This window comes from Artemia franciscana, unplaced genomic scaffold (assembly GCF_032884065.1).
Source record: "Artemia franciscana unplaced genomic scaffold, ASM3288406v1 PGA_scaffold_49, whole genome shotgun sequence".
Lineage (NCBI taxonomy): Eukaryota > Metazoa > Arthropoda > Branchiopoda > Anostraca > Artemiidae > Artemia > Artemia franciscana.
The window spans coordinates 1,552,209-1,574,239 of record NW_027062689.1 but is presented as its reverse complement, the minus strand read 5'-3'; the positions used below and the strand labels follow the sequence as shown (position 1 = coordinate 1,574,239).

The window sequence follows — 22,031 nt, the reverse complement described above, 5'->3', positions numbered from 1 at the left end:
CTTACTTTTCACTCCATATCCAGTATCTTTAAGGGAGAGGATGACATGCAGAAATAGGTTGAACTGATGCATGGATAGGATGCATCCCTGGAGGGCTTAGAAAGTTGTCGAGAATTCATCAGAGAGCCCATCATAAGTTAGAATTTGGAATTTGGCTTTTGAATTTGTTCTACATGTTCTCAGCGATTTTGACGATTGTGTCTGAGGACACCATAGTGTTTTAAAACATGCCAAAGACCTTTCCTCTATATGAAGTGAAATACCTGTTGAAAACCAATGAATAGTTGATTAAGCTCTCTTTTAAACTCATTGTACCGTTCTATCAGTTGGCGCACAGTAAAGATTTGCTCAAAAGTAGAATATCCTGGTCGAAACCCAGCTTCATAATCCTCAATAGCATATGCAGTAATTAAATGTACTCTATGGAGGAGGATCTTGTGATTTGTCAGCCTGATATTTCGGCAGTTTCCATATTTTTTGTCTGAGACTTTTTTTGAGGATTCAGACTATTGCAGCCTTGCATCACTGTCATGGGACATATCAAGCGGACTAAGTGGCTGTTATAACACTATGGTATAGGTCAACAACTTTTTCTGAATCAATATAAATATGTTTTGCTGTGACACCATCTGGTCCTGGAGCTTTGCCTTGCTTCATAGACTCTATGGCCACTTTGGTCTCGGACCTTTTTGGAGGTGGCTTGGTATCACGCATTGCTATTCGAAAGTAACTTAGGATGTGTGGTTCCGCCCCTACTTATGGGCTTGATTTCTCTTCAAAATATTATTTACTTTGGGCGAGCTTAATTTTTGCATCATTGATATCGCTCCTCTGTTTGTCAGGGAGCATGGACGTTGTGGGATATCTCCTGGTGAATAATTCTCTGACTGTTTTGAAGAATTTGTGACTGTTGTCTTTCTTGAAGCGGATTTTATTGTAGTTACACTTCTCGGCGATACGGTTTTGAGTGCCTCTTGGACTTCTCGTTCGACTTTTCTTTTGATTGTCTCGTGTTTGAGCTTCACCTTAGCAGATTGGTCGATTATTTGAAAACTGGCAATAATGCTGAATCAGAGGTCCCAAAATTCGAAACGCTTGTTCCGTGTCAATTTTTTACTTTCTCAAGGAATCACAATGTTAGTATTGTAAATAATAAACTAGCTTATGCTGAGGCTTAATAGTAAAGCCTTTCAAGGTCCTTGATCTGATTTTGGTTTGCTTTAGGTTTCTTTATCTAATACTGGGATTAAAGATTTTGAATCTTATAATCACCCTAGGCTGAGCCTGTTCTTGACTCGTTAAAGGGCTGAGATCTTAATTCTCTTTGCTCAGATTATTGGTTTTTGCATCATAGTGTTTAAATCTTAAATCTTGCAGATTGTTATTTTTGCTTCCAGCTTACTCATTAAAATGCTAAGATCTTCCATTTCACTACCAAATAGAAGATGAAGAGGGAACTTGTCAGTACATAATAGATTCTATAACAGGAAAGATTTCATATACATTCACAATTCCTCATCTACATCACCAACATAGACCATGTTGTTACTTCTCCATCCTTAGATGTCTCCCAACCAAAGGTTCTTAGTGAGTTGGCCTATTTAATATCTGATCACCTACCCATATTGTTTTGTTTCTCAGCAAATAAACTTTCCCAGATACCTACTATTCACCTAAAAACACCCAACTCATTATATGTATTTAATTGTGTGTCAATCAACACTGAATGGTATTAGGATAGTGTTTCAAGAATTCTTTCCAAGATTAAGGTACCACTTGTCCTGCTAATCAAGTGCTCATCACTACCCACTGAGGAGAAAAAAATATTATCCTTGATATCTATTGAGCAGGGATGTCATGTTTTATATATATTGAATGTTATGCTGTTCCACTGAAGTATTGCCTCCTAGAAATTTCCTGAGTGGCAGGAAAGTCAAAGTATCTCTTAATCACATGATTCAACCACGTTTTTGAATCTATTCTCTAGCTCTGATTAAGCAGTGTCTATAACATTTGTGGATGATGGTATTAAGCACCATATGCCAAAGCTGTCTCAAGGCACAGATTGAATTTGCACTGTTAACATTAAGGATGGTAGTCTTGCACTTTTAGAACATCTCATATTACTACTACAGATGATTTCTAAAACAAAGTTTGGTTCTGTCAGCATTTTGTGTAGGAGATCTTTTCTGATACTAAAATAACAATAAACCTCCAGTCAATTCACATCTTTCAGATCCATAACTTTATCAACCCATTTATTGAAGTTTTATAAAAGAGCTTGAATGAAAACATTATATATCTGCACATCAAGGCTTTCAACATGACATTTAATGTGCAGATACTCTTTTGGTTGTTGCTATTGCTCTGCTTCACATTTCTTTTACAGGTAGTTCATTCACTTTGGCAAGTCATGATGTTTCCTGTGCCTTTGAATCCCTGATCTACTCTCTTGTGCTTTTGAACACTGTGAAAAAAGAGCAAATCTGGCTATCATCAGATCTCAGAAATATATATTCTAAGCTATGAGACCAACTTAAAATCTCTCTAAAGTTAAGAAAATAGCTAGGCAAGCTGCCTTTGCCTCACCTTGTTGTTTCAATAATTATGTCCTCAAAGCTCAAGACCAGTGCCAGATGTCTTGCATATGTTCTGGCCTCAATGTCTCCTTAGTCACTTATTCTGATGGCATTTTTAGCCTCAGGTGAGCTTTAGACAAATTTCTGAAACTCATTAACCATAAATCTCAAAGGTAGGAAATCTGGTCTTGAATTAAGTGCTAAAAAGTCCAGCAGAATCATTTTTAACTAGCAAGTTTCTCATGAAATGTTAGCTCAAGAAAAAACAAAACTCAAATAAAATTCTCAAATTAGGAAAACCTCATTTTCCACAGGGGTATTTTCTGTAGAGATGAGAGGGGTCTTTTCAGGGGGTAAATGCTAGCCATCCAGCCTCTGATGCTTCCATAGTCCCTGCTAAGCTTCATTTCAATCACTGTTTTCTGTTAACATTGTACAATACTATTGTTCCACCCCCATTTCCTCTACATTAGACTCTTCTGAAAGGTTCTTACACATGCTGTTAAATTGAAAATCTGTCCCATTTTTTTTCATTTTGAAAAACACCTACCAAGAATTACCATTTTGACATGCAGTTCAGAGCTTATCAATAGTCTTTCTATATCAGATTCTACTATATCTGCTGCTGAACTAGTAGAAAAACAAAACCAGAGATTTGAAAATATGTTTGGAACCAACTCCTTCTACACCAGTCACACTGTCATAGTTGTATAGTGCTTTTTTGTGGTGCTTTATCATTTTCTTTTTGTATGAAGATTGGATTCTAAATAAATAGTAATTATAATTAGTATGTTTAGACCATTGACCTGATTAAGATAATGAAAAATGTATGCAAAAAAAAAAAAAGTAGTCAATGAAGTAAGATCAGAGTCCTTAGATTTTTCTGTATATTAGCCTCTAAAGTAAGAATTATACTATTATAATGTTTTCTTAAGTAGTTTTTGCATATAACCTAGAAAGGGATGTAACCTTGGGGGAGAGAGCAAGGCATTTCCTCAAAACCCCCAATTATCCTTGAATCCTGGGTATAGTTTATTAAAGTTATCAGATACAAATTTGTTTTTTTTTATTATTTTCTCCTCTAAAAAATGCGTATGTATATGCCATAGTCTAGGGCTACGTTTGGTCCCATTTGGTTGAAGAGAAGGTGTATTTGTTGCAGTAGGGAAGATTAAATTTGCATTTTGTGTTAAATGGCACTATTTTTTTTTTAACTACAGTGTTCCATTTAAAGGGGTAATTTTGGTGCACAATTATCAGTGAAAGTTGTGAAATTTTTAATTCCTCTTTCCAATAATCATGCACATTTACTTCCTGTTTAAAATGGACACCATTATTACAAAAGAGTAGTACCATCTGATTTAACCCCCTCTATTTAACAGTATTTTGAAATATAATGGCTTTATTATGGCAGTAGTCCCCCCTCTGAAATGTGGCTGGATATATCCCTAGGCTTTATACACAAATTTTGAAGAACATTATAATAACATAATATTTAACTTCGAGTATGCAGACTAGTCTATATATTAATGGCTTTCAACTTTAAAAAAAGTGAAAAAGGTTCAATCTGGTAAAGGAAGAGCTCCTGTACCATGAGCCATGGTACTCAACTGCCTCTGTTTATGTAATTCTGGGTGTCAGTTTTAGTGCTGACTGTTTGTTTTCTGTGCATGCTAGTGGCCTAGTGAAACAGGATAATTGTGTCATGTGCTCAATTTCAGTTTGTGATAGTTAGGTTTCTCTCAACCACTGTTTCAAGCATTTTACATGTATATGCCCTATTCTTGAGTATGCCTATCATATATGGGCCCCCATGCTCATTTGGTAAACTTATCTGAACCAAGATCAAAAGGCAGTTCAAAACTGGTGATATAGATTTAACCAGAAGTGTACCATTTACATTAACCTTCTTTCTACCCTAAAGTCTTGAACCTATATGATAGGCATTTGCAATTAACATGCAAGGTCAGTGAGTCTACCCTTTCCTCTGAAAGATATTATTCACTATTCCCTCCATCTACACCAATCAATGCCAACAACCATCACAAAATTGACTGGTGCTGCCCAAAGGCAGAATGCCCTCAATCTTCTAATAAAGAATATCTTTGTAATCTTCTGGGGCTTTCTATTTGCAGTGTTCTTAACCAACAATGACTAGGGTGTTGATTCTATTTAAAAAAAAAGTAAAGCTATTTAGTCTGGCCTTGGCCGTAACTATAATTGCTTGTTTTGGTATTAAATTACTATATTATACCTTATCTTGACAATTGGAGATATGGCATTAAATGTCCTTTTTATTATCCCAGTTGCTATTTAAAATTTGCCATAATTGCTTGTGCATGGAGGTGAACTATACACTTGTCATCAATCAGGACATTAAGGCCTCCCTGCATGGCTGATGGGAAATGGCCTTGTGGGACCCTTCAATTCAGTCTATAGAAAAGGGCATGTGTGTTCTTTTTCCCTAGTTTGATAGTATTGCATTTTGATGCTTTCAATTCAAGTTTCTAAGTATTAGTCCAGTGAGTGAATGCATTAAGATCCAGCTTGGTCAGCTTGATATAGTCTGCTGTGTCTGCACAATAAGCAAGTTTTGAATCATCAACATAAAGGCTTTCTTTTTTTTTCAGGATATTGGCCTCATCATTGATATATATATATATATATATATATATATATATATATATATATATATATATATATATATATATATATATATATATATATATATATATATATATATATATATATATATATATATATATATTGTACCAGTTGTGGTAACTTGAGAGAAAAATGTCCTTCTACGCTTACCAAATATTTTAATACTCATTACTATCAGCTCCAAAATACATCAACTACTCAATTTACTCCCTTTCATAGAAATACGCCAACCACTCAACCACATTATTTACGCCCATTGCCTGGTGCTTTATTTAGAGTCTCTTATGGTGGACTTCGCCAGATCTAGAAGTGTAATATCAACAGGGAGCCTCTTGTCCAGAAGATCGTTAGTATATTTAATAAGAATTCATAAGGTTTGTTCAAAATGACTAACCAGAGATAAATCCATGATCATATGACAAGAATAGTTGGGTTTGTACCATCAGATCCCATAAATTTTTTTGTGTTGACATTTTTTAGGCGGATCCCAGCTTTCTACATCTACCTTATTAAGGGGACTTGGGGACATAAGGGGTAGCAATGCTGTGGTTGGGAGAGTCAGGATAAGAATCTTTGGTTGAGTAAATATAGATGTAAACTACCTATTTGAAGCATTGGAAATTTCTTTTGGGTCATCTTTTATGTATTATTTTCTTTAGTTGCATAACAGAGTATCTACCAGGTTTCAGGAGAGAAAGATAATTTCAAAGTTATTTTGGGTTTTCCTTGTCTCATCCACGTAAATCCTCTTCATGCTATTTGAGTAGCTTTCTGGATTAGTTTCTAGCTTGATTTCGTGCCTTTGTATATTTTAAGTAATGATTATTGCTGTTTATATTCTGCTTGTATAACTTACTACAGCTTTTTATTTATTTATTGTTCTCTTCTACTCTTTGACCATAAAAGGTAATATTATATGCCATCAAGCACATCTTACCATACTATCTTTCTCTGAAAGCATAAGCAGTATAGTTTTTGTAATACTCCATAGTTGAACAAAATAATTTTCAGTGGTGAAGGACCAATCCTGCCTTGCCAATTATTTTTTCATCAAATGAATATTTCTGTACATATATTTTGGCGAAACATGAGTTCTCTGCATACAGTCCAAGGGAGCCTTATATAGCAGAGTGGTTGCTTTTGTCAAAAGGTGGGCAATGAGCAACATTTACAAACGCTTCATGGTTATCAACTGTTCCAAGGTCCAGCAATAATTGGGGTATAGTGAATTGTTTACTAGATACTCAAGAAACTGTACAGCTCACTTTTGTCCAGAATAGCCATAGCTATCAATCTACTGGACTGAATGTAAGTTAAAATGACCAACTTTAAGATGGTTTCCTGCATATGCTACTTTTCCATCATAGATTCTACTAGTTTGTGGAGGGACCTTGGTAAGCTGGGAAACTTTGGCTTCTAAAAGCTGTACTAATATGAATTGATTTACTGGAAAGATTGTCTGTTATCCACCCTTGTTCTGTGTAAGCCTCATTATTAGAATTAATATTAATGTTTCTGCCTTACAGAGAAAAACAGGTCTTACCATGAAAGTAACTCTTCTTCTTTTTGATGACTTTGTGCATGTTTCAGCAAAAGCTGGACCATACGCGTTCCTGGCAATATCTAGTAAAATTGAATTCAATCTAGTAAGCTTTTTCACTGAAATATATTAAGTATATAATTGTTCAAATTACAGCCCAGCTTGTACTGATCCCATGTAACGCGGATGCTGCAATCATCCAACCACTTTAAAATATTTTGTAAATTGTTTATGAACAAAAATCACGGTAAAATTTTTGGTGACTGAGTTATTGTTATCTTAGAAAACAGATAAATCAGGCAAATAAAACTTTCCTTATTGGATCCAAAGCCTTAATTGTACTCTGGGAAGATCTTAAATTGAAAAGTCAAACTCTTAGAAATTGACCAAAAACACAAGTTAGATCAAAAACAATTTATTTTGAGCAGCTTAACATAACTAAATTGTGACTCATTTTTTTGCACAAACATTTTCTCTTAGATTTGCACATTTTCGTTTAGCTCTGAAAAGATGCATTTTTGCAAGTTTTTCAAAATTTTACAAACCATGATTTACTAGATTTACCATGTGAGATTCACTTTTCTGTGGGGATCCTAGGTGGTCAGTGAAGTTGTCCACAATGTTAACAAAAAATCCAGTGCCCAGGCCCTCTGGAGTGCTGCAGCAACTGTGACCAATGGTTAACAGCTGTGGAGCAGAACTTACTACTATAACTCAAGGGTTATAAATGTGTATGCTCCCGTATCATGTTCGGAGATCTGTTACAATGATTGTAAGTTATTGCATGTAAGGACAATGTGCAATTATAGCACTTTTGAAATAAGTTCTGTGTGTGCAAAGTAATTGTCAAACTCTTTTTTCAGATTGTTTTTGATTTTACCTATATTGAGACTGTGTACTGTTTGCTGTAGTTATTGAAAACCGTTGAATTGGTTCATTGTGTAAGGCTCTTTTTCTTAATTTATGGTGCATTTTTGGATATAGAACAGTGCATGTTTTTTTGCTTACTTTTCATGGCATTAAACATCTAAAATATCATAAACATCAAAACCCAAAATTTTAGAAAAACTTATAAAGAAAAATGGTTACTTCTGTTTCTAATTCAGGATTTCAGGCATTTTTTCTCAAATACTTACAGGAGACATGGAAGCTTTGCTTAGGTTGTTGAAAAAATAATGTGAAATTTTATCAGTATTGGAAGTTAGATCACTTCCAAAAAGTTAAGAGTCAAAGTTAGGGCATTTTAGCTGGACAAAATGTGGGGAATTCACAAAGCTAAAGCTTCAAAATAGAAGAAATCACAGAAAGAATTTTATTTTTGGAAAACCAATGTCAGTTCTAGTTCTTACAAGATCAAAAAAATTCTGCCCTGTCTTGAAAAAAGTAATGTGTAAGATATCAAAAGAATTGCAATGGGTCATGACAACTTCGAAAATTATTTGTAAGTAAAAAAAAGACTTTGTATATAAGAAACGTCGCGTCACCATGCATACTTTTAATAGTATTACTTGATTTAAATACAACAAATATCAAATCAAAAATTTCAGGAAACAACCCAAAGAATCGGAATTTGGCATCCAAGATAGACTTTTCGAGATCTATTTCCTAGAAATCTAGAAGAGTTACAGTATTCTGTTCTCTGGTTCTCTGATACATAATTTAACGTTCTGCAGGAATACGACATAATATTGTTCTGAAAAAAAACGGTTTACTTTTCCAGCTAGGATCGTTTATATTGACACCAATACGAGCAAAATATAAGTTTTATTTTTAGAAAACTACTGGGAATTCTGTGAACTCACCTGAAACTTTTTTGCCCACTTTCACGATTCCCATATTTTGGAATAATTTTGAGTTTTGTATCTCTCACTACTTTAGAGTTACCAACTGCTGATCATGAGAAACAAAAAGCTGTGGAAGCAGTATTGTTGCTGTACAAGACAAAAAACTGTCTTCCTTATGTGACTTCGTCTAATTTACTATAGTCAGAAAGAAGTCAACCTTTTTTTACTTTTCCAAGAACAGATTTTGATTACTTGTGGACCAAAGTCAAGTAGGAAATAAAAGAAGTATAGGATGGAGTTCTCTTTCCAAATGTAATAAAAATGCCGTCATAATTGCATCTCAGTCCCCAAGGGGTCGGATATTTCTCTAGACTATATACAAAGTTTGCTGATTCAGTGGGTTTGCCATTATATTTTGTGCATATATTGTGCGTATTCAACAGTGGTTTCATTATTCAAAAAAAATCCAGTTCGAAAAAACATCAGACACACAAAATGAGCTTACATAAAGCCTAAGGCTATATCTGGCCCCATAAGAGGGGGAGGATACAATTTCAATAGCAGTGATTATTATTCCTAGAAAGAGCATGGTAGTTTTTTGATGTTTCACTTAATTTCCCTGCTTAAAGAGGAACATACCATTTGATGTGTCTTACAGTGCTTTTTTGAAACATTCCAGTTGCTACCACCATAAATTCTATTTTGAGTCGTAAATGGTGTTTAAAAATATTAGTGATTCATGGCTCCTTAAGTCTAGAACATAAAAAAAAAGAAATACTCCATTCAATTTCCCATTCAGTACTCCTTCCAGATTTAATAATCACTGTTGTTACGATTGTATTCCCCCTCTCCTAAGTGGGCGAAATATAGCCCTAGGCTAAATACAAGAGTCAGCTGATCTTTTGGTTTTGTGTTATTTTTGTGCTTATATCTCCTCGTCAGTTACTTGACAGTGCTGGAAAACCCAGTTTGAAAAAGAACAGTCAACTTTATTATATTCCTCAGAGGTGTATCTAGCTCCATTAAGGAGGAGGGGGGAGGGTGCTACGCACTTGCAATGACAGTGATTATTGCATTAGGAAATAGGGTAATTGTGCATATTCATTCTCGCTTTGAAGGAAGCGCCATAAATTGAAGTGGAGCTGGCCCTGAAAACATAATTGGTAGAACTTGGTAAATATATTGTTTCTAAGTATCAAAGAAACAAATTGGAAGCCAAGGGTTAGAACGGAAGAGACCCTGAAAGTATAAATAATTATAAATAATTTTCTCTTGCCAATGAGACCTAAGCATAGAGCAAAGTTTGCCAAAAAGGTATAAGGGCATCAAAAATTATTCACTTCCTTGGCAGTAAACAAAAGGGTAGTATCATTCATCAATATTTCGAGATATCATCTACCAGTTATGACAATTGCATCCTCCCCTTAATGGGGCCAGATACAGCCCTAGACTATAAGTTCTAATGCCATTATAGGCACTAAACTTCTGAAGAAGACACCCTGAAAATATAATTAATTACGTAGCATTTACCCTTGCCAATGAGACCAAAGCATAGAATAAAGTCTGCTAAAAAGGCGTAAGGGCATCAAAAACTACTAATTGGGTTGAAACTAAAGCATTCTGTTTTTTTTTTTTGTAAAATTGAAGCTAACCCTCAGACTAGCCTAGTATTATGCGGGGTAACATTTGATAAAAAAAAAATGAGATTGAAATTTTTTTTGGAAGAATCCCACCCTAGGCATCAAATCCACTGTGGGTCTCAACCAATCCAGGTCCTGGCAGTGAAAGTCCAGTGACTTGGTATGAAAAAAAATTCTATATTTAACTCAATGAACTAAGTATAACCTCTAGTCTTAATCAACGGGCATCAGAAATGTAGGTTTGTTGCTCCTTGTCTGAGCCAGAATCACAGACGTTTTTACTCTATATGGTTTGAGAGCCTGAGTGATCCAATGGCTCCTTCAACATTCAACCTCCCTTTTCAACCAACCTTAACGCAACTACAAATTTTTTTGCCGGAAAGTCAGGCATATTGTATCTTGTTTAAACTAACTTCGTGCAAAGATTAGCTAATCTGTACGATCAGTGGACCAGAGTGACCAAGTGGGAATATCACATTCGGTCATATTTCTAGCGGTGTAGTGGGCGTGACGCACCTTCCTCGAACCAAACCGCGTAAGGGTTATCTAGGCTATTTGTATTATTGAAAAGCAATTGTGGGCCAGTAGTCCTTGCACTCCAGCCCCTATTACACCATCCAATTTTAGCAGCAAGCTATGGATACACAAATTCATGCAAGAATTTTGGACTATAGTGAACATGAATATGGATCAGGCTGGCAAGTAAAGTACAGAGTTTCCACCTTTTTGTAAGGTTCAAGACCAATATACAAATATACTATTAAAGTCTCGATACTAATGAAAGGTCAAAGTCACCTTGATGCTGGCTGGAGTTTTATGAAGATTGGGGGGGATCTTTCGCTTTTCGTAGTGATGTTTCATCGAGCGTGCAAGAGCTAGGTCTCGATTTTCATGCGAAACGTATCGCCTGCTGGTAAAAAAAATAATTAAAATATACAAAATGGGTCGAATTTGAGTTGGCTTTTCTTCTTCTTTTTTTTTAAGATTGACGTACTAATAAGAATTATGAACACAATCTAGACGCGTTATTCTTCAACAGTTTTTGGAATATAAAATTATTTCCAGAGCTATAGAGTTCCTAAATAGACGTTTTCTGAATCAATACAATGTGGATAATGTTGACCTGTCTATGCTTTCTCTATCCTTTGTAGTCATTAATATGGTAAAGGCACTCAGAGTCTTTTTACCATCTGTGTATTGCTTAAAATCAAGACACTTCAGCTTAAGTGTCATGTTGGCCGAGTATCTCGTAGGCAACAATGCTCCTAAGTGTCATGTTGAAGTTTTCAGATTTATTAAAAAGAAACCTAAGTTTTTGAGCACACGACAGCAGGCATGTGCAGTTTCGCAGACGATGTATAAGACATGTCAGTTGTATGTGCTTTCTTTTAAAATCATAAATACTTTAAATACGGTAACTTTCTGGTTTCTTTTAAATTGATTTTTTCAATTCAGTACTACTATGAAAGAAACCGGCTTGTCGTTACACTCGGGTTGTTAGCTTAAATATTGTGCTTGGTGATTCATTGACTCACTCTTAGACTTTTTGTTTGCATTGAAGAAATAGGAAATAATGATTTTGTTTATTTTTTTAAATTGAGCATCATTTTTGATGCTAGTCTTGTGTGAAGGCTCATCACTTAAAAAATGGAAAAAAATGTATATATTATATACGTTAAATATATATAGATTAAATGTATATAGTGTATATAGTATATAATAATATATAACTATATAAATGTATATAGTATATAAATGTATATAGTATATAAATGTATCAAATGTTAAATGTAAATGTTAAAATCATATATACATTAGATGTATATCATGAAAAGAGAAATCACCAATGCAACAGCACAAACACACACACAAAAAAAAGAGAGACAGAAGGAGAAAAGGAAGACTGTTTTCCTAAATTAGTGATTAATATAGACCAGCACTTGAATGAGGCCTTAACCCTACTCATCCATACAATCACATAGGTCAAACAGCATAGCCACACACAATCAACCATAAAGAATAATCCATGGACAGGCAGTCATGTCGTCAATAAGTATAAGTCGTCATTTACCAAACAATAGAAAAAATAATATAGACAAATAATTCAGAGGCAACAACCCAACATAAGGGCTCATCAGGAGAATACACTGGCCTATATAGGGTTTCGCCACTCTAAATTCTCTACCCAGCACAGTGTTGTGGCTACCACAGAATGGTAGCCACAAAGAGGTAAAGAGGGGGAATGCCCTACTGTTAAGTTAATACACCGGTTTATTAGAAAGCACTACTTGATTTCCTTTTTTTCTGAGCACACATTTTACAGTACACCTTCGCTTGTCTTTTTGACCAGGGTGGCAAGAACTAAAACACGTTGGGTCTTAAATCTAAGTCCCCTCTCTGACTCTTAAAACTTTTTGTAACAAATGCCCGTCAAACAGAGATAAAACAAATTAAAAATTTATAATCAATTAAATGAAATGTTAAATTAGATGAAGATTTTGAAATTTTCAGTGTTAATCAATATAGCTAATATTTTTTTTTACAGGTTGATTGAGCGGTAACGACCACCATATTGGGTTCATTGAAAAAACGTCATTGTGTATTTGATAAGGTACTGTATTTGTATATGTTCTTTTTCTTTATGTGCCAATATTTATAAATTGTGTTGTTTCCTATTGCTACGGATATCCGCTTATCTTTATCGTTTCACTGAATTTAAATGTGGATTCCAAATTATGTTATATATTTTCTGGCCCGACCCAAATGATGCACTAATGAATCTTTAATATAATTATCATTACGGCCGTACCGATTTAGAAAGTGAAAAGAGATTGGATAGATAAAAATTATGCTCTTCTATCTTTATTAAAGAAACTGCTTTAAGACAGGAGTTAAGTGATATAATAACAAGCTGTCAGTCCCTTCTTTTTCATACTGAGCGATTACCAGGGAATTCTTCAAAATTAGGTGAGAGTTGATTTGATACTGAGGATCTAAATTCTCAGTCTGAAGACTACCAGTGAACTCTCCATGGAGAGGCACTATATTAAATGAAAGACTGCTTTGTCAACATTTCTGGAAGATATGTTTTGAAATATGGCTAAAATTTTCTCCTATTTAAGCTGGGACTGTTACTTAATCAAATTACATTTGTAAGAAATAACAATAATACTCTAAAGTCTTTAATCTAATTTGTTTGAAGTACATGAAGGCAAAAATATTTATTAAAATGTAGGGTTACTCTAGAAGTGACTTATCAATATTCCTCTGTTGGCCAAACTCTCCCCCGTGCGTGTTTTTTTTTGTCTTATACCAGGAAATAAATCCAAGCTTTCGGTGAAAGGGTAAGGGTTGAGAAAGAATAGCCTCCCGCATATACGGAATAATTTTGGTTCGTTTTAGGGTAAAATTTGGGGTCCTTAAGTCGGTTGAAAAAATATTTTTTATTTAATTTTCTGACTGCTTTTCAAATAATACGAGGAATTCCCCTTCCTTCCACCCCATGTAAAATTTACCCTGGAAAATTCTCCCCGGAAATTTCCCTCTGCATGGAAAATTCTCCTCGTGGAAATCTTCCTCCCCCCCCCCAAAAAAAAATCCCGCATATTTCCTAATAAAGAACACTATTGGTGAGCAGATGAACAATGGACAGATTGTGTAACTTACATCCCTTTTTCCAGGGACAACGGGGGTCGTGTCATCCGGAAATGACTTGTTATTGGACCCTACAACTATGCTGAACCAAATAGTTACCTCGAAATTTAATCATATTTTGGGAAAAGGGGGCATACGAAGGGGGCTATTTGCCCTTCAATATCATTGTCACTTAAAATGACCGCTAGAACTTTTTATTTTCATTTGAATTAGCCCTCTTTTGGTCTTCTAGTACCATTGGTTCGATACGATTGTCCATGTGGTTAAAAACGTATCTGATCTTCCTTCTCGTATAAAAATAAAAACTCCCCATTTTGGTAAATAGGACCTTGAAAACTGGAGAAAAATAAAATTTCCTATTTTGGTAGATAGGAGCTTGAAACCACTACTCTAGGGTTCTCTGATAATGCTGAAGCTGAATCTGATGCTGTGATTTTCATTGAGATAACTTAACCCTTTCGGATTTTTTCCCCAATTTTTTGAAAATCAGGCAAATTTTCTGATGGGTAAAATAACATGAGTTAGGCTCAAAACCCCTTATGCCTTCCCAAGGCCAGAACATTATTTGTACCTTACTGAAAAAACAAACAAATGAATATGCATTATCAGTTTAATACACATATGCCGATATTTATTCCTTAAAATGTTAAAAATGTTTGATTTACTAAAGTCATAAAAGTGAAGAAGTTCAAAAAATTTTTCAGTCAAGTGCGAATTAAGGATTTGGAGCCCTAGTCATGTTAATTTCTGCTTGTTTTAAGTTTGACTCGGTTGTTTAATGTAATTTCTCTTTGTTTTGGGTTTCATTTATTTATCGATGCTGATTTGTAGTAGTTATACGCTTGGCAGATTGTATGATTTTGTTTTTGATCATTGTGTTGCGATAGCAACACTTTGGTTTTGTCGTGTTTTTTTTTTGTTCGTAGCATCCGGATTTCAGCTCATTCCTAGAAAGTGGTAAGGATCTAAACTCTGCGGTTTTTACGGAAAGTGTGGACCTTAGGCCGGATTGATGAATATGACTTAGCATTTTGGAAAGCTTCGTAGAACTCTTGCCTTGGGCCACAAATCTAATGTTTCTACCCATTTCTGTTCCTTATTTCAGATGAGTTTATCATTCGGTTTTTCGCACTTGGGATTGCGGTAGAGAAATGGTATTAGATGTACCTCTTAAACTTTAAAAGTTCTCTCATTGCTGAAGAAATTAGAGTTTATCCTTTGCTTTTTTCTAAGTGATGACGTTAGAAACATGGCCTTCGGCGAAAAAGTCAACTTTTGAACTAAGACAGATAGATTCTTTTTTCGACGGCAGTTGATTGTTCTTGATGAGCTGATCAAAGCATATGCCGTCCATTTTTTGGTAAGGTACAGTAAGGTACACACTGAAACCAAAAATGGGCCGATACAGAAATGGCAAAAAAGTCAACTTTTGAACTAAGACAGATAGATTTTTTTCGACGGTAGTCGATAGCTCTTGATGAGCTGATCAAAGCACATGCAATCCATTTTTTGGTAGAAAAATTCCTTCGTGAGATATACCAGTTTGAAAGTTTAAAGGGGTTGATAACTTCAGTGGTAAGGTACACACTGAAACCAAAAATAGGCTGATACCAATTGTGAGACATATAGGGGAGATATAAGCTGTCAATAGTCGGCTCATAATTATCTTCGGCAATGAGGGGCTCCCAACTTTGCTAGTTGATGTAACTATTATTTGTTTCCGGTGTATTTGATGGTAAGACCAATTCTGTTCCAGTAATAAGACATGTAGGGGACTTGTAAGTAATAATTGTCTGTTAGGCTACAATCATCTTTAGCGACGAGGGGTTTGCAACTTTTGCTATTTGCAATGAGGGGTTTGCAACTTTTGCGAGTTGGTGTACCTAGCATTTATTTTAAGATCCTTACAGATTAACGACTTCAGCGTTTAATCTAAGCGAGGAAACAAAGCTAAAGTGTTGCTCTCGCAACACTTTACTCGGGGAAGCCGAACAAAGGTTGCCACAACACCTCACGTTGCTTATGCAACATAGATCTAGTTTTTGGTTTAATGGAGTGCTTTACTTTTCTTTGAAAAACTTATTTGTGGAAAAAGTTTTTTTTATTAATTTTTTGTGTTTTTTATTGACATAGTCTTTTCAGGGAAAAAGAAAATAATAGTTTAAATCTTTTCGGCTTTTCCTTAAGAATTTATAGTTTGACCTGGTATTGGTATGCTGGAGAAAATTATTCAACAATTTTTAACAACATGCATCCTTTTAAAAATCAGGACACAAATAGTGTTTAATTTAGCTATATATCTCCTCTATTTGATCTGAAAAATAAAACTTGATACCATTCGCGAAAAAATCTACCTACGCTCTTTGACAGCTTGGATACACTCACACTCTTTTGATTTACTCAAATTTTAAGAGCAGAAGTAGTAATAAAAGTAGCCCCAAAGGTTTGAACATAATACCCTCAGTCATTCTTGGGATACTGCTCAGATGTCTTATTAGCAATCAGCATACACACAGTGCTTTTTGATTTAATCTTAAGGCAACATTTTGTTTTTTAACATAATGGGTAAGTTGCATAACTCTGGGGGGCTGACCTATGCCATAGCCCTAGAAATACAGTTACAAGACCGTTCAGCTATGCTGAACAAAATGGCTATCATAGATTTTGATTGGAAGTGTTGGGAAAATTATGAGTTGAAGAAGAGGGCCGAATGCCCCTCAATCACTTTTGATTCTTAAAAAGGGTACTAGAACTTGCTAATCTAATATTGCTAATATGCTCTTTTAATTCCTGTATACACATAGTTTTTTCGCTTAATTGGAACTCCCCATAAACGTTTCTTAAGAGTTTCAGCTTAATACCCTTATTTTGATTAGGTACAGTAACCATAGAAGTAGTATTAAAAGTATACATGTAGTGTTTTCTCGCTAGTTCAAAATCCACCACAACTTACCCTGAAATAACTAAATTAATAATGTAATGAAACAACTAACTTAATAATGTAAGCCGTTATTGTGATATTGCTTTGCCATCCTTTTCACTATCTACATAATCGTAGTTTTTTTTGATTTAGTTCATCATCCGCCTAAATACTCCTTAAAAGCTTCGCCTTAATACCCTTAGCTTGTGTAGTAGTAAAAGTGGTAGTAGCAGTAGGAGCATTTGTAGCAGTAAGCACATAGCACCTTTTTTTCAACATCTCCTTCAACACAGGATGAAATTTTTAACTGGATACCATCAACCGGTCATGAAACATTTCTGATACGCCCTCTTGACAACCTACGTGAGCATAGTCTTGTTTCGATTTATTTCTTTACAGTTACAATATTGCCCAAAATTTTCCTTAGCATCCTTAGGTGTTATTAGGTGTTTAGGTGTTACATCCTTGACAGCCTTAACACCCTTAGGTTTATTGGTAGTAGTAGTAGCACCAGTAGTTATAGAAGTATCAGTAGGAGTAAAGTTAATAGTACAGTTTTTAGCTTTAGTAGCAATAGTAGTATTAGTAATATTAATAGTAGAAATAGTCGTAGCTGTAGGAGTAGAAGCAGTAGTATTTTGATGTAAATATTGTTTATCGTTATTTGAACTTCCCCCACAACAAGCATTGTAAGTTTCAATTTGCACGAAACTGTTCATAAGTTATTGCTGATATGCCTTTTGACAACCTGCATACGGTTGACAGGTTGTTATCCTTACAATAGAAATTTTCAGAAATATTCTCTGAAAATTTTACCTTCATACTATTAGGTATAATAGTAATAGTAGTCACAGCAGTATTCTAAAGTAATTCTTAACTTAAAAGAAGTAGCCATTGCTATGATATTGTCGATTTGCTCTTTTAATTACCTGTATATTCATATACTTCTTGAAATTTTCATCTTAATGCTTTTAATCTTACAAATTGTTGCGATTGAAGTAATAGTTGGAGCAATAGTAATAGTAGCAGTAGAAATAATAAGTGTTGCAGTAACATTAGGAGCTTCTCCTTTAAGTATTCTCTGAGAGTTCCAGCTTAATACACAAATCAATTCTGAAAACACGCTTTTTTGACAATCTAAATGCACATAGTGTCATTTGTTAGTCCGAAATCGCCATCAATATTATCTCAAATTTCAACTTCATAGACTTAGCCTTAATAGTATTATTATCAAAGTAGTTTCGGTGGTAGTAGAAGTAGTTACAGTGTTAGTGTTGCATTAGTAGTAGTAGTAGTAGTAGCAAGAGCATTATTAGCGGTAGTAGCATGTATATATTGCCTTTTTGTCAGTTGAACATCGCTTTCATGATGTCGCAGAAGTTTCATCTTGACACTTTAAGCCATTCCAAAAATATTGTTGATGTGCCCTTTTGACACCCTTTCGACGCCCTTTTCACCTTAATGCTCTAAGCCTTACAAGTTGCTGCTATTGAAATAGTAGTTGAAGCAGTTTAGTATCAGTAGCAGCATAAATAAAAGTAGCAGTGGTATTATTATTAGTAGTGATATGAATATATTACTTTTTTGTCAATTTATCTTCCCTTTAAAGTATTCTCCGAAAGTTTCAACTTAATACCCAGGTAAATTCTTGAGATACACCTTTTTGACAATATGCATGCGCCTAGTGTGTTTTAATTTAGTTCAAATTCCCCCTCAATATTCGTTCAACTTTTCACCTTCATGCGTGTAGCCTTAGTTAACTAGTATCATAGTAGAAGGCTAGTGGTAGTAGTAGGAACAGTAGTACCAGTATTAATGTATAATTATTAGTAGTAACAGTAGTACCAGCAGCATTAATAGCAGTAGTAGCAGGTACATTTTGCCTTTTGGTTAACTGAACATCCCACTCATGATGTCCCTGAAGTTTCCCCTTGATATGGTAAGCCGTTCCAAAATTATTGCTGATACGCCCGTTTCAGCAATGTGTATACACATACGTGTATTGATTTAGTTCAACTTTCCCGTCAACGTTTCCTCAGATATTGTTTTTACTATCCTCAGCTTTATTAGTTCTCGTAGTTGTATTGATGGTAATGATAGTACTAGTAATAGTACTTGTGGTAGCAGTAGAAACAGCAGTAGTTGTAGTAGTAGCGTGCAAATATGCATTCCATGAAAATTTTAGACGCCCCCAGGGCATAACTTAAAGCCCTTGCCCCAGGGCTCTGGGGGGTTTCGTCAACCCTGGAGGCATTGCTATATGTTCAGATGAGCTTAGTGATAAGAGGGGTAGTTGGGGGGGGGAGCTAGTTGATCACCATCAATATTGACTATTAAAACAGCATTATAACCTCTATTTTCAACCAAATGAACCAACCACCTCTAAAGTTTATTAAATAAAAAAAAAAACAAGTTTTCAAGAACAGAAATTATTCCGTATATGAAAGGGGTTGTCCCCTCCTCAATGCCCGCTCTTTACGCTTAAGTTTGATTCGTTCCCACAATAGTGTTATAGTTATTGTTTGTTAATATTAATAAGGGCTCTAACCCTCTCAATGTCAAATCGAATTAGCCCTTTTAAAGCTTCTACGACAGCGCTTTCTATAAAAAACTTAAATGCCCCCCGGGTATAACTTATAACCTTTGCCCTGAGGGTTGTGGGGGGTTGTCACCCTCAAAGACATAATTTCCAGACCTTTCAGCTACGCTGAACAAAATGACTATCTCAAAATTTTGATCGGATGTGTTTGGTAAAATAGTGGTCGTGGGAGGGGAGTTAGTTTCCCTCCAATCACTTTTGACCATTAAAAAGGGCAGTAGCTCTTTTAATTTCCAATCGAAAGAGTCCTTTTTGAAGGTTCTGCAACAGCTCCTTCGATACGAATTGTCCTGGTCTAAACAAAAAAAAAACAACAAAAAAACCAAATAAATAATACATTTTGCCGAAATCGTTCTTTACTTATTGCGCTGATTATGATATACATTTTTGAACTCGGCTATCAAACACCGATGTATTCAACGTTTTCGGACTATTTGATTAATAAAAGTTAAAGCATTTTCAAAGTAGTTGTTTCTAAGTAAAACATTGAAACTAAGATTTAAAAAATAAAATAAACATTTCTAGTGCCGGGTGTTATTGAGAAGGGCTGTAAGCTTTGAACCATATTGAGCAATATTGATATTTTAATTTAACTTGAATATCAAAAATTAATATATTTGACGGCTTTGTGCTATCTAACTATAAAAAACGAAGCTTTTTCAAAGTGAACAACTACGCCAATACTGGTTTTCCTGGTAAAAGAAGAATTATAATGAAATGCAAAAAACTTGCATCCTTTCTCGGGGGAAAACACAATATTAAATATTTCTTATTATAGTGGCTTCACATATCGTCTCAAGGGCTTTTAGGCTTCCTCAATTTGAAGGCATATTTCCATCGGGGTTCCCCCCCTTTGAAGTTATATCCTTTCGTTTTCTTTAATTATAACTTTCTTATGGACTAATAAAATGGGATAATTAACTTAAAACTCGAAACCAATGTATATTTGAAAAAAAGCTGATTCTTTGATTAAATTTTGTCAGTATTTAGGTTCTTATGCTTTTGTTATTGATAAGGATCGCTATTTACCCACGCCATTCATTGTTACGAAATTTCCTTTTTTTTACTCCAACCAAGTCATAGGGTATAGAGAAAAATTTTTGTGGAAAACTGGAAGGGGGTCATTGTCCTGGGAGGTGATCGACAATATCAGCATTCATTTCACTCGCTTCTTTTTTGAGCAACGCTAAAATAACCGAGGATGTTGCTGGGCTATCATCGAGGAACTATCATATTTTTTCCGTTTATTTAGTGCATTTCAGGAGCTTTAAAACTAGCAAGCTTCTGCCACGATTTTAGACCGTTACAGCTCCGACCTGGGGACCAAAGCACCAGTTATAGCTTTACTGAATATAGGCGCGGAAAGATGCATACATTCTTTTTTCGGTGTACTATTTGCTGTGGTTTCTATTTGATTGAGTTTCTATTGTGACGTTGAGGCTGATGAGGTTGATGTTGTGACGTTGAGGTTGATGATTTGTTGTTGTGAGGTTGATGAGCAAAATGATTTTATTGTGACTTTGTGGTTTAATTGATTGTGGTTGTAAATTGATAGGGTTATGTGGTGGTGATTTAATTGATTGATTGTAATTCCTTGAACATTTAGTCTAATTTTGATCAATGATAATGGGTAAGTCTTTTAGCATGTTGTCCCATTCCTAGACTTTACTGAGTATTTTGGATGGCAAGATTTCACGTATTTTTGAAATATGAATTCCGCTATTGAAAGTATAGTGATTACAAAAAGTACAAATGGTAACGCTGCACTGTTAACTATATAGTTAATGCTAGAAAAGTCATTCGCCTCCCTTTGCTCGATTGGGCCATTGACCCATGAAAGCAACGAATTCTTCAGTCATCACAAATATGGCCGGAAGTCTCTCCTCTTCATTCGTTAATGTCACATTACTTTTTTACTTCGTATTATTTGTGATCTCAGAAAAAAAGAATTATTTTGAAACTTTCAATTGATTAAAATTAAAATAGTTGAAATTATTGTTGTAACTAAACCAGTTAAATTCCGGAGATTAATTAACTAAAATACTCAATTATATTCAATAGTGCAAACCGTTTAATAAAAAAAAAATCCAAAAATATTATAAATTCTCACGTTTCCAAAAGGAAAAATACGATTTGTTTTACTGAAGAGAATTTATGCTGGTCTTTATGGAGTAAGAAAAAGAAAAAAAAAATGATAGTTTAAAAATAATTTGTAAAATAAGTAATGAATTTGAGAAATACTTTGATGTATATATTTTGTTGTTCAATTGTAACCACCTTGCAAGCAATAAACACTTGATGTATCTTCTCTTTTTTTCGCTCCAATGAACATGGAAGAAGAGACTCGATGGTTACAAAACTGACAACCCAAAAGAAACTATAGTAAGAAAAATCAAATTTCCCCCGCTTATGAAGTAAATCAAATGAATATACTCTTTGAGCTGAAACCATAGCCAAAGAGCCTATCACTTGTAATGAATTATTGACATTTCAGTATGGATTAAATTAAAAATAATTTGTTCCAGAACAGTATGCTTTAAATTTATTTCTAATTTCCCCTAGAATTAAAGATAGGTCAATGGCCACAATTGTGGTTGGATACCTCGCTGCCCCTGCAATAAGACGTGGTTTGGGTGTATTTTTTGAAATTT

At 34.7% G+C, this 22,031-nt stretch overlaps 1 long non-coding RNA gene across 1 annotated transcript in view; it reads left to right on the top strand.

Annotated features, from left to right (window-relative positions):
• The first annotated feature begins 1,017 nt into the window (after nt 1-1,017).
• Nucleotides 1,018-22,031, top strand: part of LOC136041914 (uncharacterized) — a 36,468-nt gene continuing 15,454 nt past the window's right edge. The window contains exons 1-2 of the long non-coding RNA XR_010621129.1: nt 1,018-1,136; nt 12,753-12,818. This is a non-coding gene — a long non-coding RNA (uncharacterized LOC136041914). The remainder of the gene's footprint in view (nt 1,137-12,752; nt 12,819-22,031) is intronic.